At 37.1% G+C, this 17,888-nt stretch overlaps 1 protein-coding gene across 1 annotated transcript in view; it reads left to right on the forward strand.

The window, feature by feature from the left end:
- The first annotated feature begins 11,119 nt into the window (after positions 1 to 11,119).
- The window catches only part of MYOM2 (myomesin 2), a 161,063-nt gene continuing 154,294 nt past the window's right edge, over positions 11,120 to 17,888 (forward strand). The window contains exon 1 of the mRNA XM_072634369.1: positions 11,120 to 11,222. The gene's annotated coding sequence lies outside the window, so the exon portion shown is untranslated. The remainder of the gene's footprint in view (positions 11,223 to 17,888) is intronic.

Here is a 17,888-nt window from a genome sequence, read left to right on the forward strand (position 1 = left end):
AGTGGTTGGACTGATAAAAGCTTCCCAAATAAAAGCTTCCCAAATACATTCCCTAATCAGTGTGAAAATATCACATATAATCACAAAGCAACAAATAAGATTCTGAAACTAGTACATTGGGGATGTATACTCACTCCACCAACCATGAAGGACATGAAATACCTTGGACCTGATGAAAACAGGGTCACTCTTAGGGAAAACTATAAAGTCTAGTATCTCCCCATACTCTTTCCTTTTTATTGGCATACGCCTCCTACCTTCCTATACCCATTCCTATTTCAGCGAAAAGGTTTGTTCCTTAGCAAAACACTCAAGAGTCATCAGCAAAAAAGGGTATGATTTGGAGGAAGTGGTTTCCTTGCTTTTGAAGTCATTCTATGAATGATTAAGGTCAACTGAAGAGGCAACCTACTTTTCTCTTTTTGAGATATATGGGAGGAAGGAGTGGGGTCATTGGTCACCTTCCCTCTCTCCCCCCCATCAAATACTTTTTTTGCCTTCTAACACCAAGGCAGAGTGGCAAATCAGAAGTAATAAGAATTGGACAAAATTGGACCAAAAAATACGGTATTGCTATATATTTCTCACTGTGAATTGAATATATTTTCCTTTACTTAGGTGCTATGTCATTTTGTATCTATTATGTATGTATATATACACATATGTATGCATACACATATATATTTATTTAGTATAGTTTCATTATTTATGGTGCCATTAAGAACAACATAGTTTCCCTACTGTTGCTCGTCTGAAGTTCTGACTGCTATGTCTGGTTTTGAAAATTCATCTGAAACATGATAAACTCTGCTTTAACCCCTCATTTCAATTGTATGAATCTTAAATTTTCAAGGATGTTTCTTTTAGACAACGTATTATTACATTCTACTTTCTAACCCAGTCTTCCACTTTATGGATCAGTTTATTCCTTTCACAGGCTCTGGTTGTTAACTGTGTTTCTCTCTCCATCATATTCTCTCACCTTTTCACTTCTTTTTGCTCCATGACTCCATCCTTGCAAGTAAAAAAGTGAGGAAAGATAAGGAATGAATTCAACACTGGACATCTATAATCGAAATGGTGATTCCACTTTTCTGCCTCTCCTTTGTTCGGTCTGTTCAGATACCCAGCTCTGGTTCTTATACTTTATGTCCTTTGAATTCCCTGCTTATATCCTTCTCTCTGAAGTTGAAGTTTGTTTTGCTTATAACTACTTCCTCTCCAAATCTAGTTTCCCTCTTAAGCCCCACTTTTTTTCTCTTGTCCCCATACTTTTCCCCTTTTGAACCTAACTTATTTCTCATATGTCATAAGAAGTTAAAAAGATATACTTTCATAGAAACTTGGGAAGACTTGCATCAATTGTTTTAGAGTGAAATGAGCAAAACAATTTATACAATGACAAAACATTGTAAACGCAAACAACTGTAAAACACTTAACAACTCTAATAAAGGAAATGACCAGTCATGGTTTTAGAGACTTATGCTACCTACCTCCTAAGAGAGAAGTGAAAGATCTAAGGGCAGTGTAGGAATGTTTTGTTTGACAATACTTATTTGTTAGAAGTTATAGGGCTAGGAAGGAGAGGAAATAAATGGTTTTTAATTGAAAAACAAAGTAAAGTGAAAAAAAGATAAATTCATGTATTTCTATAGAAATTTCTGTATATGTATATTTAGCTGTCTTTGCCCAATTCATACAAATAAGTTTCATGAGATGCTCATTTTTCCTACTCTCATCTTTTTATATTTTACTTCTGGTGGACGCCAATTGTGAGATATAAATTGTACCCTCTTTCTTTTTGCCTTCCATACAGGACTGTTTTCATTCTCTTTTCTTTTCTCCCTTAAAGTCAACAAAATTGAACAAAACCACCCTCCCCATCCGCCCAACCTGATTTTTGTCTTTATTCTCTTTGTGATCCTTGAAGATAATGGGTTTTTAAAGGTACAATTGTCTCTTCTCTTCTATAATTATGTAAGGACGTGATTATCATTCAACCATTTTTAACTGCTTAAATGCATTTTTTTCATTGTTCAGTCATTTCAGTTGTGTCTGACTCTGTGGCCCCATTGGGGTTTTCTTGGCAAAGAGACTGAAGTGGTTTGCCATTTCCTTCTCTAGCTCATTTTGTAGATGAGAAAACTGAGGTAAACAGGGTTAAATGACTTGCCTAGGGTCACACAGTTAGTGAGTGTCTGAGGTCAAATTAGAACTCAGATCTTCCTGTCTCCAGGCCCAGTGCTCTATCCACTGTGCCACCTAGATGCTCCTGCTGCCTAGCTGCTTCCAGGTAAGCTGCATTTTACCTTTCTAGAATTCTCTCATCTCTTGTGATGGTGTTTCAAAGAGCCAACTAGTTCTGTTTTTTTCTTCAGGCATACTTGAAAGTCCTCTATTCTAATTTTAGCACTACTCAGAGGCTACTTTCCCAATTCCCACTTGTACACTTGTGTTGGAAGGCTGAGTCCCCAGAGGGACAGTTGTTACCGCTCTCAGAGTTCTAGGGGATAATCCTGAGTTTCTAGTACTGTCACTCAAGAGCTTTCTCTTTCCTGTTAATAATCAGCCAGTAGCCTCAATTAGCTTTTAGAAAAGGCATTCACTAAGATAGTATAGTAAAAACATATCCTTCTTCCCACCCCCAACCCCAAATCTGGGCCACTCTCTCCCACAAAATACATGAGCTCTATGGAAAGAATGGGCACAAACTTAAGGACAAAGATAGGAAGATACAATCTAGCAATTTCCTCCAATTCTTTGATTCTCGCAACTGTAATTCTTATATCATTAGACTGGTTCACTGCTAGACTGACTGATATTTTTGTGATAAAATCCACTTAATCCTCTCAGATTGATTAAAGACTTATTCATACAATTTATACTTTTTATTGATTGATTTAATCATTTCTGGGTCTTTGTAATCATATTAATTGAATTGGAAACTTTACATATTAAAAGTTCATTTTCATCCCCACACTGTTGTTTTTTTCCTTCTGGAAAATCATATTCCAAGACTTCCTTTCCTCCATAGCAGTTTCCATATAGTTTTGGGTAATTCTAATTGCACTTTCTTCATATTTTCTGGATGCTAACCATCATTTTTCTTTGACCTTGAAGTTCTATATTTTGATCAAGGCATTTCTGGGTATTTTCAGTTTGAGATTTCTTTTTGGAGGTGATCAGTTTGTCCTTTCTATTTTTACTTTGAACCCTGGTTCTAATACATGTGGTCATTTTTCTTTATAATTTCTTGAAACAAATTTCCTTTGTTTGGTCATGGTTTTGAAGGAATCTAATGACTCTTAAAACTTTCTTTTTCCTTTATCTGTTTTCCAGGTCCACTGTTTTTGAGAGTAAATACCTTACATATTCTCCTAGCTTTTTTTTAAAAAAAAATTTGTTCTAAAATTTCTAGTTTTTTTTCACTGAGAAATTGAGCTGTGTTTTTCTCCATTCTACTTTTCAGGGGCTCTATTATTTATATAAGGCTTTTCAACCTGATCTAAGCTATTTATTCTACTTTATTTTTTTTTTTGAGTTTTAATGTCATATTTTTTTACTTCTTACTTTATTTCTTCCATCCAGTATTGGAGTCCTTGAGGTCAAACCATCCTTTTCTTCTGATTTTCTGCTTGTACTTGTGTTAATCTCTTCTGAGTTTACCTTTTGAACTTTGCTTAAACCATAATAATTCTTCATTGTCTTCAGAGTTTCCTTCTCTTTGCTTGTACCTTCAGACTCAATTCTTGTGTTGGAACTTTGTATCAGGGCCATGATTCATCTCTTCTTGAATTCTTGGATGAGTTAGACAGTCTCTGACTAGTTCTATTTCCTTTGAAGTCAGAATGTTGCTGCTGTTTCCTTGTCACAGTTCTGGTTGTGGTGGCTGGGACTGGCTTTCGCCTTCTGCTCCTTTATCTTGAGTCTACCTTTCTGGGTGGCCCAAACTGAGTATTGGCCTCAGCCTCCTTTACTATGGCCTTGATAAGTTTAGCTAGATGTTGTGGTGTAGGATATGATCAGAGAAGACCTCTGAAGAAGTACCTCTGGTGTAAGGGCTGCCAAGTCCTTTTCAGGGCTGTTCATTCATCTTTGGTGTCCACCTGATTCACCTAATTCTCACCTTTTCTTCAGTGGGTGGATGAGAACAATTTGTTCCATTGACTGTGAAGGCAACTAAAGAAGGTGCTGTGGAGCGTGTAGAGCTTGGTTAGACTTTTGAAGACACCAAGGTGGCATCCTGGCCATTACCAGTAGTCTTGGCTTTATCTTGCCACTGGTCTTTGACGATTCTGGAAAAGAGTGAGGCCAACAATTTTGTGCAACTTGACTTCACTTAAACCCAATTTATGTACCCATCAAAAGGCATCATCCATACCATTTTACCATTTTTACCTATTTCAGAGTCCTGTGACAACAGGCAAATGACAAAACAGTTGGTCTGGATACACTGGGGGCTATAGTCACAACTCTGCACATAGGCTGCCCAGGCCATAGAATTGTCTTCTCAGTCTCTCAGTGGTTTTGGCAGCTCCCTAGGTATCTGAACAGCCTTTCTAAGGATCACACTGTTCACCTCCTGGTGTGAGGAAGGGGATAGAAAAGGTGTTCTAAAATTTGTCTGCATCCAACCCTGTACCACTCACTGTGGCAGATGGGGATCCTACCTTGTGGTTGAAACACAAAAACAGTACAAAAACTTTTGTGAATATTATTCCACTCCCATCAGTATATGGAATGTTTGCATACTTATGGACAACATGAAGTCCAGTAGACCTAAAAGATGAATGTTGAGAGATAACTCAGCAGTTATCCTATACAAATAGTAACCTTGAGTGAAACAAGGTTGGCAAATGAAGTCCAGCTTACTGAAGCCAGAGCTAGGTACACTTTTTTTGAATAGTTTCAGTGATGAGTTGCACCATAAAACTGGCATAGTTTTTGCAATCAAAACTGTTAGTCAACAAGTTTGTAGGCCTACCAAAAGGAATAAACAATAGATATGTCTGTTGTTTGCCCCTTGTGATTGCCACTTGTGGAAAAACACCATGATGCCATCATTAGTGCATATGCTCCAACCAGGTCAAACCAGGCCCAGATGAGTAAATGCGGTGCTTTATACCAAATCTCTGAAAGCTGCCCACTCCTTTTTTGCTCCACTGTTGCCAACTATGTGTTAGCACACAATTAACAATGAATTGTTCCTGCTCAGAAAAGTGCTCTAATCTGTTGCCTTAAGTTTTCTGGTAGTCCTCTTGCCTTAGGGCTGCTGCTTTTGTTGAATGTGAATATTTTAACTTGGAGAGAATAACTCTATGATCAGTCCAGCACTCTGTGACACACATCACCTTCATCACTCTCATGTCCTGTCTCTTCTCCTTTCAATAACATAGTCTATTAAATGATAATGTTTGTTGCAAGGGTACATTCAGGAAGTGTAATTACATTTAGGTCAATGGAAGACAGGTGATAAGAAGGTTATGAGATGCATAAGTCTTCAGTAGTGTGTGACTGTTGCTGTTTCCAACTCCATTCCTACCAAGGACTCCCTGCCATGTCTGGTAGTTGGTGCCTACTCTTGCATTAAAATCACCTCTTTCAGTATATTGATGATAAGGGTCTTCAGAAATTTTTTCTTTGACCTCATCAGGATTTGTTATGGTGGGAGGATGGAAATGGCATCAAGGTCCGCTACCGCATTGATAGTAAAATATTTAACTTGAAAAGACTACAAGCCAAAACTAAAGAGGAAGGGGAGTTGGTGCATGATTTTTTGTTCACAGATGATTGTGCACTCAGTTTAGCCTCTGAAACTGAGATGTAACAAAGTATGGATTGATTCTCTGCTACTTGTGCTAATTTTGGCCTAACAATTAACACTAAGAAAACAAAGGTTCTCCACCAGTCAGCACCACACCATCCATGTATAGTATCATTGGTTACAGTAAATGGAGAAACATTGAATACTGTAGATAAGTTCACTTATCTTGGCAGGATATTTTTCAGGGATGTACACAGAAATGATGAGGTTGAGGCACACATTGCCAGAGCTAGCTCAGCATTTGGGAGACTCCAAAGGAAAGTGTGGGAGAGAAGAGGTTAGACTGCTTACCAAACTGAAGTTCTACAGAGTCATTGTGCTGACCCATTGTTATATGCCTCTAAAACCTGGACAGTCTACCAGCATTATGCCAGGAAACTGAATCACTTCTGTTTGAATTATCTTAGGAAAATTCTGAAGATCACCTGGTGAGATAAAGTCCTTACACTTAAATAGTTTCTTGAGCTAAACTGCCAAGTATTCAAACTCTACTGCAGTGATTGTAACTCCAACAGACTGGCCACATTGTTCAAATGCCAAATGTGCATTGACCTAAAAGATTATTTTACAGGAACTCACACAAGGTAGGTAATCATAGGTTGGTCAGAAGAATTGATACAAGGATACTCTCAAGGACTCTCTGAAGAACCTTGGTATCAATTGTGTGACATGGGAGACACTGGCAAAGCATGGGGTACCTGGATCAAAGAAGGTGCTGTGCTCTATGAGTAAAGCAGAATTGCAGTAGCTCAAAAGAAACATGTGATGTACAAATTTAGAGAAATTTATATTCCAAATATTCATACAGACTACTTGTGCCCACTTTGTGTAAAGCCTTCTGAGCTCATATTGATCTGGTCAGCCACAGTCAACATACTATACCTTGACTCTAACATAGTGATGTCATTTTGATCTTTTTTGAGAATGAAAGACAACAGCCAACCAACCAACCAGCTAAATATTGGAGATCACTCTGATTTGCAAGCTTTTTGGATATCTTTCCTTTCTCATCCATCCTCCTTCCCCCAGGTACCTGGATTGTGTGCCTCCACATTTTTTTGGACAGCTACTTACCAAGAACTGAATTGCTTTAGGTTTCTTGGAGGACCCTGAACTGTTCTCACACTGCATTGGTGTAACCAACTGGTTTCTTTGTGTATTGACATAGTGAGATTTGGCCTAATTTTCTGCTGTCCCTGACTGGCTAGGGCCAAGCTCCTACTGACTTAAGACCCCCATACTAGAGATGGTGTGGACTTTTATGGTACATAGGGTGTAGCAGGTATTCAGGAAGGATTAGCACCTCTAGGATGAAGGCTTGCTAAACCCTTTTCAGGGCTACTCATCTACCTTTGGTGTCCACCTGTCAGTCAACTCTCACCTATGACTCCAAGAAGCTACAGCATACACAGTAGCTATACCCCAGTAAAACCATCTTAGCAGATGGGATAAATCATGTTGGGGGTAACTGACAGGTCTCAGCCCTATCTGTGATGTAGGAGGAAGTCTATCCCAAGCATATGAAGACTTCCCCTGGTGGAATGGGTGTTTGAGAATTAATTGTTCTAATGACCAAGAAGGCAGCTGAAGCAGGTGTTGTGGAGTGCTTAGAGTTTGATCAGACCTTGGAAACACCAAGGTCATTCACTACATCCCAGGCCATCACCAGTTATCTTGACTTTTGTCTTGCCGCTAGGCTTTGATGACTTTGGAAGAAGGAATGAGGCTGCCAACCTTGTGCAATTCCTCTCCATTTAAATCCAATTCATTTTACATTCACATGATGTCTTTGGTCCTCTGAAACTGAAGGATGAACAATATGGCCCATCTCTCCTCAGAGCACCCAGAGGTTTCAGTTTATCTCCTTGTGCAATCCTGGATTGGATGAAGAGCTTAGTCATTTTCCTTTTGGTTTTATTGCCTATGACTTCATCTGGTACCCTTTTACATTTTTGCTGTGGTGTTTGTAAGGGGAGCTGGATTTGGCTAAGCCTGTTTTAACTGGAAGTCTGCTGGAAGTCTGAGAATTCAGAGCTAAAACAATACTTAGATGATGAAACATTGGCAGAGGGCATTAGTGTATAATCAACATATGTAGATTATACATGTATAGATGCTAGTAGTCTACATGTATAGTATATATGTATTTAAATGTGTAGATCTCTCTATATTTAAACACATATTGATGTATGCATATACATATACACACATATATTCATTTATGCTAAATATGTACAAGCGATATATTTCTCTGTATAAAATACACATATAGGAGTGAAAATGTATTTTTTAAACACTATGTACCAAGTCCTGTGTTCTCTGTTAGGAATAGAGAGACAGTACTTTCCCTCAAGAAGCTAACATTTCAGAAGGGAGAGACAGTAAACAACAGTTGTTTTTAGGAAAGGAAGTTTTTCTAGGGAATCACAGGGCTAGTAAGTTGATTGGTAGGGGAGCAACAGTAGGATTAATTTTATTACTGTGCCCAGAGCAACAGGTTGGAAGGAGGAGGCAGGAGGAAAGTTTGTATCCTATGCCTTGCAGGCAGATGGCAAGATTGCCTGGGGTGGACAGCTGGATAGAATGTGAATGTAAAGAATTGAGGATCTACCCAGATGTGAGCAATAAAATAGTGAAAAGCTCTAGTGCAGAACCTGTAGTAAACTTTAGAAAGTTTGGTATGAGAACCAACTAAAATGATTCATCAAAAAGGACATTTCTACATGAAACTGAAAGAAATACAAAAAATGGACACAATATGGTGCAGATTTGCAATAATTTCTATAGAGATATAGTCTAATCAATGACAGTAAAATTGTAATTTGGCAGTCTTTGATGTGGAAATAAGTAAATTTCACTTATTAACATGAACCTTGAAAGGGTTTCTGTACCCTATCAGCTAGAAGTGTGTGTAGAAGGCAATGTAATTTTATGACAAAAGTTATTACTCCTAAAGAACACACATCAATAACTTATTGATACCGTAGCAGCTGTTTGTGTGAAGTCAAGTTTTTCAAGGATTATTCAAACCCAAAACCAGTTTTACCAAGGCATAAAACAGAACAAAAATGAAAAGAAAAACAACAAAATTGACATATTACTACCGTGAACAATATAAACAATTCACAGAAAACCAGCCAATGTCTTCCAAGAGACCTGGCAAGTGGAGGGGTTGTTTTAGATTCTGCTAAGGTGGGGCTACATGAAGGTAAAAGAATAATGCTTAGACCAGTAAAACAAGCAACCATTCCTAACAAAAAATCCTGTGAACTGTTACTATTGTGATAAAACCCTTACCATGGCCAAGATAATACAAAGATTGGAGTACTGATTTAAAAGTGCAATTTTTAGTGATAAAATTCACTATTTTGTTCAAGGCTATGCCATAATCTATGTCAGAAGAACTACAGGTAAGCCTATGCAATCTGGGCAATTTTATCAGGATGTAAATTATCCATCACCCAAAATATTTAAAAGGTTTTTTTTTCACATGAAATAGACAATGGGATCTTGGCTCCATTGATGGAATGAGAACTCTAATAAATATATTGATAAACTTAGAAATAGAACTGTTCTATAATTTTAGAAATTCCCCAAAGGAGATATGCTTAGGATACAGGGCCTGGTACATAATATATACTTGATAAAACCTAGTTGACTGACTGAATACCATAACATGGCCTTGTATCATGCCACATTTCACAAAAGATTTAGAAATTTATCCAATAGATGGAGAGTAACATCCTACAATGACTTGGGAGATCATGTGATTTAAATATGGAAAAATGTACTGTTTTCAAAAGTAAGGTTAATATCTAATGTGATGATACTTTTACAATAAGTGACCCAGAGGCCTGTGGTTTTTGAGCTCATATTCCTGTTTCTTTTATGACTTTAAACTCCCTTTAGGAATCACAGACTCTGGTCTGGAAGGGACTTTAGGTTAAATACCTCCTTATTATATGGGTGGTGAACCAGAAGTCCAAAGACCTGATGTGACTTAATAAAGGTCACACAGCTTGTGGTAGAGCTGGGAATAGAATGAATTTCTTGATGCCCAGTGCAGAGTTCATGCTGCCTCTCCACAAAATCTTCTAGTTCTGCTTCTGTGCCTATCCTTTCCAAACATCTAATTTTCCATGGAATCAGGATCCAAACAGCCACATTTATAAGAATCATATCTAAAATGAGAATGAATAGATTCCAAAAAAGAGAATGAAGAACTTTTCTATAAATAAAATGCCTGTACATTTAGTGTGAATTTTGTGACATCAGTTTGACCCATTTCTTTTAAAAAATTATTATTTCTTAATTTGAGTATATGTTCTGAATTAGATTCACTGAGTTCCCCTACTTGCCCTCCAAGGAATGATTCTGATACCACCCTCTCCATGGTTTTCCCACCCAGAAGTAAGCATTTCTTTCCCATAAATTTCATTGTACTTTGTACTTGTTAGGGACTTTTCATACTCTAAGTTATCCTTTAGCTGTCCTTGCATTTAATAGACACTTAAGATGCATTTGTTGAATGAATGTACAAATTGTTTTGTTTGTATCATTTATGTAATGTGGACACACTACGTGTCCTTTTTTAGATGCAGTATGTGACAACAGCTATAAATAAAAGATAATTTTCATGATGCATAGGGGACCTTGCTGGTTAAAATTCTTTAAAAAACCAGACAAAACTAATCTGGGATGAAAGCACGTGATGCTAATACTGATGACTTGGAAAACATTTGAATTCAGCAAACCAAGGCCAGAAATTGGAATCTTTCCCTCTTCTGATTCACAGAGGGATTTTTTATTTGTTTGACATGGCTTAACAAATGGCAATAATGTTTATTGAAATTGAAACAGTCATTAAAGACTCATCAAGGAGTGTCATTTTACATGCCAGGGAACCACAGTGTCTAAATCGGAGGGACTGACATTTGGCTTAGAAGGCTTAAAACTCAGCAGTGAATTCACATTTAACAATCAAAGTTTAAAAAAAAATTAAAAATGTTTTTTTTACCCCTCACACTTACCTTCCCTTATTATAATCTTTTATGAAAGAAAGTACACATATGTTGGAGGAACAATAATGATTAATTTTTCTTTCTTCCATCCTTTCCCTTTTCTGAAGTGTGTTCAATTTAGGGGAAAATTTGTAATAATTAGGAATCTGGAAGATCTACTTTACTTAAGATTAGTTCTAGAATTTATTATGTAGTTGTCAATTTTGGGAGAAGATCTCCCTCTATTCTATATATAGCATACCCTCTGGCCATAAATGGGGAGGGAATGGGCAGGAGCTTTCAAGACAGAAATTATTTTTGTTTTCCTCAGCTAGAGCTTGGTGAGCTGGGTGGGGAAGATCTCCTCTTCTCTTGGGCTATTTAAATTTCTCATTAGGTAAGTTTCCTTTTCTTTCTTTTCTTACACAAACTTGATGTAGCATAGGAATAAATAATATTTGGGTGAATGCTTGTATGTAAGGCTCTCTCATAGTGGCAAACCTGAAGATTTTCAGGGTAAGCAAGGATTAGGGATATGTATGCCTGGGGGGGCATTATTAGAAAGAGAAGTTCCAAAGGTCCTTGGGGGATAGAAACTCTTTGACTAGGTTTAAATAATATTTATCTACTTATATTCCATAGTGATGGTCATTATTATTTCAACATTCCAGTGGCTCTCTAAAGTAATTTGTACTCTATACTTCTATTTGGGAGACTTTTATAGTACTTATAGGCGGTACTAGACAGATAGATGGCATTTGGAATTTTCCTGCAATTATCTGAATGAAAAAAATTTCCTAGGAGAATACAGGACGGAAATAATACAAAGTAGAATACTGTGCTGCCTACCTGGGGACTTAGATTATTCCTTTTTGACATACGAGGAGAAAGCAGATGAAAAAAAGAAAAGAAAAGAAATACAGATCATTTAGTCTAGGCTCCTTAGAAGGGGGTAGGAGGAAGAAAGTAGTACTTTGGTCCTATTAAGACTTTTCAAGTAACTGCCTTAAAACTTTAGCCATTAGAGAGCTGATTTCTCTTTCTTTTTTTCTTTTATTTCTTTCTTCTTGATGTGTTAAGAGATTTCTGAAATTTTCAGCAAAATTACTTCTAATAGAACCTTTGCCTAACCTAAGTAAACTCTGAAACTATACCTGGCAAAAAGAGATAGTGGAATTGGATGATTGTACACAGAGACAATGAATGGACACTAATGAAAGATAACAGGGATTGCAATGGTTGGAAGCACCTAACATTTTGTATCTTACCTCATTTCATATACTTTATTCCTTGGCTAGAAAGATAGTTGTATTTACAGAGCAAAGAGAATAACTAAAATTTTAAAAGATATTCTTGGTAAATCTCTTTAGTAGATGAAGTTAGGGCATTTTGCGTTAGGTAGGCATTAAATAAGGTGGACTTAAGGATGTTGTTTGCTTGTGTGTGTGTGTGTGTGTGTGTGTGTGTGTGTGTGTGTGATTTTGTTCTTAATTTTGGTTTAGAATTATGATTTTCTTGATGTGGGAAACACCTGACATGAAAACTCTTTCTAACTTTCATCTTTGCAACTCACTATAACTATATGATTATATATAACTATATATGTTATATGTATATAGTCTTTGAGAGCTGACTGAGGCTTTGAGATGGATAGCATACATGAATGGTAGGACTTGAACCCACATCTTCCTGAGTCCAGGACTGGCCCTCTGTTTTCCATGTTGCAGTGACTCTTAATGGCTATTATTTAATTAATGCATAAATAATCCCTCTGAAGATCATTATCATATAAAATATAATACGTGACTACTTTTAATTCATTCAGTTTCTGAAATATATAAGCATTATACCAGTTAATAGGAAAATGTACCTCTTCTGAAAATGATAAATTATTCTGTCTTATCTATACTCAGTTATTCATTGCTTAAGCATTTAGGTGGAATACATGATGTACACTTAAGCTTTGGCTTCTTTATAGCAAAAATACACTTAGTTGAAGACATTCCTGAAATCACCTATCACATGACTCCAAAATTTTATTAAGTGATAATATATTTGGAAAAATATTTGAGAAATACTTTGAAAAATGCCATTTTCCTAAGGTCAACCATCAAATCCCAAAGGAATTTATCACTGAGGATTAAGAGAGGCAGTAAAGTACAGGGGAAGGAGCCTGGAGTCGTGGTTAAATCCCGGATTAAAATCCTGGCTCTGACATTTACTACCCATGACCTTGTGTGAGTTATGTCCCCTTTCTGGGTCTTGGTTTCCTCATGGGTTTCTTTCAGCTCTAAAGATATGATTTTTTTCTAAGTTTTGCACATAATTGCCACCCTTCTAAGGTGATTTTTTTTTTTTTTGGAAAATACTTTTAAAGAATTTCACTAAATTAAATAAGGACCCATAAGGCATCCTATGGCCCATGGTGTAGTGGAAACAATGTTGGAACTGAAGTCAGAACAACTGGATTTGAATTCTGGCTCTGCCACTTACTTCTATGAACATAAAAACGCCTTTTAATCTTTCAGCTGTGGATTTTTCCTCACCTGCAAATTAAGAATAATACTAATTAAGCAACCTACCTTATGGGGTAACTGTAAGAAATTTATTTTGCTCAGCTCAAATTCCTACAGAAATCTTATGCTAATTATTTACTAGAGGTAGATTGTCTTAGATGCAAAATAACATTTTCACTTGGGCCTTCAGTGTATTTACTTAAATTCAGATTTTTACCTTTATACTAATTGGCCATTGGATTCAGGAAGACCGGGTTTATATCTAGTCTTGGGCACTGCCAGTGTGACCTTGGACTTAATTTTATCTTCTATAAAATGAAGAGATTTATCTAGATGACATTTGAGGTCCCTTCTGGTCTTAAAGATATGGTCCTATGATCTAAGTCATAAATGGGTTGTGACCTGTATGAGGGGAGAGAGTTCCCATTCCAGGAGTTCCATCACATGGATGAAATCACATATCCTTCACGTAAGCATGGGATAATAGCTAACTAACTCAGCTTATGAATGATTCTTCAGTACTCATCAAACTGAAATAAATGCTTAGCAATTCCCTTAAATTTATATATTAAAATACTTTCATAGAATCACAAAACCAGAGAATATCAGAATTTAGAGGGACCTCAAAGGCCATTTAGTCCAACTTATAACTGAACACAAATTCCCTTTACAACATTCTGGACAGCTGGTTTACTTGAAGTCATCCGATGACGGGGAAATCTGCTTTGTTGCCAGGCAATCCATTCCACTTTGGCATATCTCTAATTGTTAAGAAGGTTTTCCTTACATCAAGGAGAAATCTGCCCCCCGGTAACTTTCACCGATTGCCTCTGACTCTTTTCCTCTGTCTTTAGATGGCATGGGAGAGCTGGTCTCAAAATATTCCTTGCAGAGTGGAATGAATGCTAAGCATAACATTGACAAACAGTCCTCAAAATTTGATGACAGCGTAACATTTCATTCTGATGTTGTAATTCCTTAACCTGACTGGGGTTTTCTTTAAGAGTCTCTAGGAAGCAAACTGAACCTAGAAGCCACATGCTATTATGATTTTTACTTTGCTATTTAGGGGACCGGGGAGATACACTCCCTATTTGCACTGCATTTTGTTCCCTCTTTTGGAAAGGCTTGTAAAAAGTTAATTATTTCTTCCCTATAATTTTGATGAAGTGCTGGCCAAAGAACTGGAATTTTCCTTCTAAAATATAATTAAGAGATAATTTTGAAGAGGTAGGATGGTGTATAAAGATCACTGTATTTAGAGCTTTTACCTACCAAGACTGTAAAAATGTGTTTTTTGAGACTTGGGTTCAAGTCCTGACTCTCAGAAAAAACAATTGATATTTCTGAAAGCCTTTCTGGTAAAAGGAGCAAAAATCTACTGCAAATAGGGAATGCACTTCCTGGGCACCTTAAATAGGAAAAAAAAGCTGTAATAACTGGCGTACTCTAGACTCGGTTTGCTTCCTAGAGACACTTACAGAAAATCCCTGTCAGGTTAAAGAATTACAATATCAGAATAAAATGTTATAGTTATTAATTACTGACAATGGTTTGTTGCTGATATGTTTAATACTGAGTCCACTGTGCAGGGAATCTGTAACCCTTGGGCAAGTCGCCTAAGGACTCCGAGCCTCAGTTTCCTCATCTGAAAAACTGAGGAGTTTAGACTGAGCAGGCACCCAAGTCCCTTTCAGTACTAATATTTTGAATTCCAAGAGGTCATTTAGAAATGACACCAACTGAAATCCTTCTTCTCTTCCCCATGGTCCTGTTCAGGTATAGCTACCTGCATGATGCCATTTAAGAGATGTTTGAAAGAACTAGGGATGTTTAGCCTGGCAAAGCCAGTGTAGACATAGTATCAGTCTTCAAGTGCTTTGAAGGCTTGTTACAAGAGTAGGGAATTACATGGGTTCTTCCTGATCCCAGAGGGCAGAATTAACTCTAATATATGGGTGTCATGAAGAGACAAATTCTGGTTCTTTTAAAGGGAAACAAAAGAAAAACAAAACTTTTCTTTTTTTAACAGTTAACTTTTTAACAGAAGTGGAATGGACTACCTCAGAAGGTCATAGGTTCACTTCTAGTAATGGTCTTTGAGCAAAGGCTGGATAACTCAATTTTGTAAAGTGACTTTTTCAGGACTAGATCATTTTAGGTGATCATTTATATCCCTCTTAACCCTGAATTGTGGTAGTATGACTGACTACCTCCTTATCTCAGACAGATATACTTTCCCCCTCCTAACTTTACCGTTAGTGTCTTTCTATATGTAACACAGTCTAATTTATATTTGAGTTTAGTACTAGGTGGCACAGTGGATACAGTATTGAACTTGGAGTAAGGAAGACCTGAGTTTGAATTCTGACTCAGACACTTAATTGCTGTGTGTCTGCAGGCAACTCATTTAACCTGTATTTGTTTCAGTTTCCTCATCTATAAAATGGAAATAATAATGTACCTCTTGTCAAGGTTGTTGTGTGGACCATGTTTATAAACTGCTTTGTAAACTTTAAAGCACAACGTAAGTACTAGTTCTTACTTCAATTACTTGAATCTTTCCCTTCTCTCTCCTAATGGATTGTAAACTATTTGAGGGTTAAAACCATGTCTTATTTTTCCCCAGCATGTGGCACTGACTTCTATATATATGGTAGACAATAAATGTTTGTTGAAATGTTTGTGGGAAGGGAAAATGCATAAAGTTCAATAATAAAAATGTCCCAAAAGCCTTAGTGCAGTTCAAAACTATTAAAGCTTAAAAAGTTATTTTAGCTTAAAAAGTTTTTCAAACTTAAAAGAGAACTAAGACTTCTGGGACACACTGTGTTAGAAAATAGATACTGTCACTGTTCTGATGAGCAAAAACTCCTAGTGACTTATAGAATTGACAATCTCATGTCTATCTAGAATTGCTTTTCCCAGCAAAGGAGAATTGGGGTAAAGGAGGATTTAATTTGAAAGAGAGCTGTTGAAAAGGGGTTTAGGAATGTAGGAGGCACAGATGATAAAAAAGGAATTGTGGACAAGTGGCAGAATAGTCTCTCCTCACAGACTGAATCATTCTGTGGTTCTCCACCACTATCCATCCGATTTGAAATTGTGTAGTTCTGCATGCAGTCAGTGCGGTGTAGCAAAAAGGCTATTGAATAAGGAGTCAAGATCTTCATTCTGGTCCTGGCTCTGCCACTAACTGGCTGTGTGACTTTGAGAAAACCATTTCCCTTCTCTTAGTTCTTATTTTCTCCCTTGAAAAGCAAGGGGGTATGTACTGGAGGCTCTCCAATGTTCTCTCTAGTCTTAAAAAATGTAGTTCTATGTTTTACACTACAAGGGATGCCTTTCCAAAAGACTATCCTAGCACTTGACTGGGTGTGGAAGCAGTCACCATGGCAGGGACTGGTCTGTGTGCATAGACAGTTTTAGAGTCCTGCTTGGCAGAGTATCAATAAGAGGTAGCAACGATAGCAAGAGCAGCTGTGTGTTAGCAGACTCAGGATGTTTGGGAGGAATTCAGGATGAGGTCAGCACTATACTGTGAATCTCCATGGGACATAGGACCAAGCAAAGTAAGGGAAAAAGAAACATTCCGGAGCAGTAGGCACATTTGTAGAAGAAACATTGAATGGAAGACTTAGAAAGGACCTTACAGACTCTTCTAGAGCAACCTGTACCTCACTAAGAATTCTTCCTACAAGTTCTGGAGACCATAGAAACTGAGCCTAAACCATCAAGCTCAGAGATCAGAACTGAACTCAGGGTTGTATTTAGCCCATGAAACCTTACTTCCAAGGATGTAAACACGTGCTGTACTATAATTATCAAAGGATGTCTGAGGCACACCTTAAAACTTTTGCTTTGCCTATGTAGAAACCACAGAATGAATGTATAATTTATCCAAGTAATGGGTCTAGGAATAAAAGGAAGCTTTCTTTTAATGTAGCTGTATTCCCCTCATGGCTAGAAAGTACACTCTGAACTTCTGTGCATGGATTTGAATAACTGCGTGTCCACACATTGTTTGTGAAACTAAACAAGTGTCAAATTGAGTTGACAAGTATTTATTGAATGCTGACTGTGCCTGCCTGTGGGAGGTATGGTAAGGCTTTTTTAAAGGTACCTAATCAGCTGTTTCCAGAAGGCTTGAATAATGCTGACCTTTTTACCATGGGTATTGCCTTCAAAATGGGAAACTAAATATAATCATTGGGTCATATACATTTTGTGGCTTTTCTGATGCAAATTGTAAGTTTAAGGTTGTCCTGACCCCAATTATCCAGTGCAGTTTTGGGTCACCCCTTTTCCTCCTACTGCCACAAGGGAAAAAAATTAAAATAATCAAAATGTAATTATGAGATCATAGATTTAGAGATCATCTGTTCCAATATATATAAGGAAATTAAGGCCCAGAAAATTGACTTGTTACCATGGATCACATTTTTCATGACTGAGGCAGTATTTAAACCTGGCTGTTTTGATTCAGAATCTGGAGTTCTTTATATTTCATTATGTAGCCTATTTAGAAGGTAAATCTGCTGAAAAAA

This window comes from Notamacropus eugenii, chromosome 1 (assembly GCF_028372415.1).
Source record: "Notamacropus eugenii isolate mMacEug1 chromosome 1, mMacEug1.pri_v2, whole genome shotgun sequence".
Lineage (NCBI taxonomy): Eukaryota > Metazoa > Chordata > Mammalia > Diprotodontia > Macropodidae > Notamacropus > Notamacropus eugenii.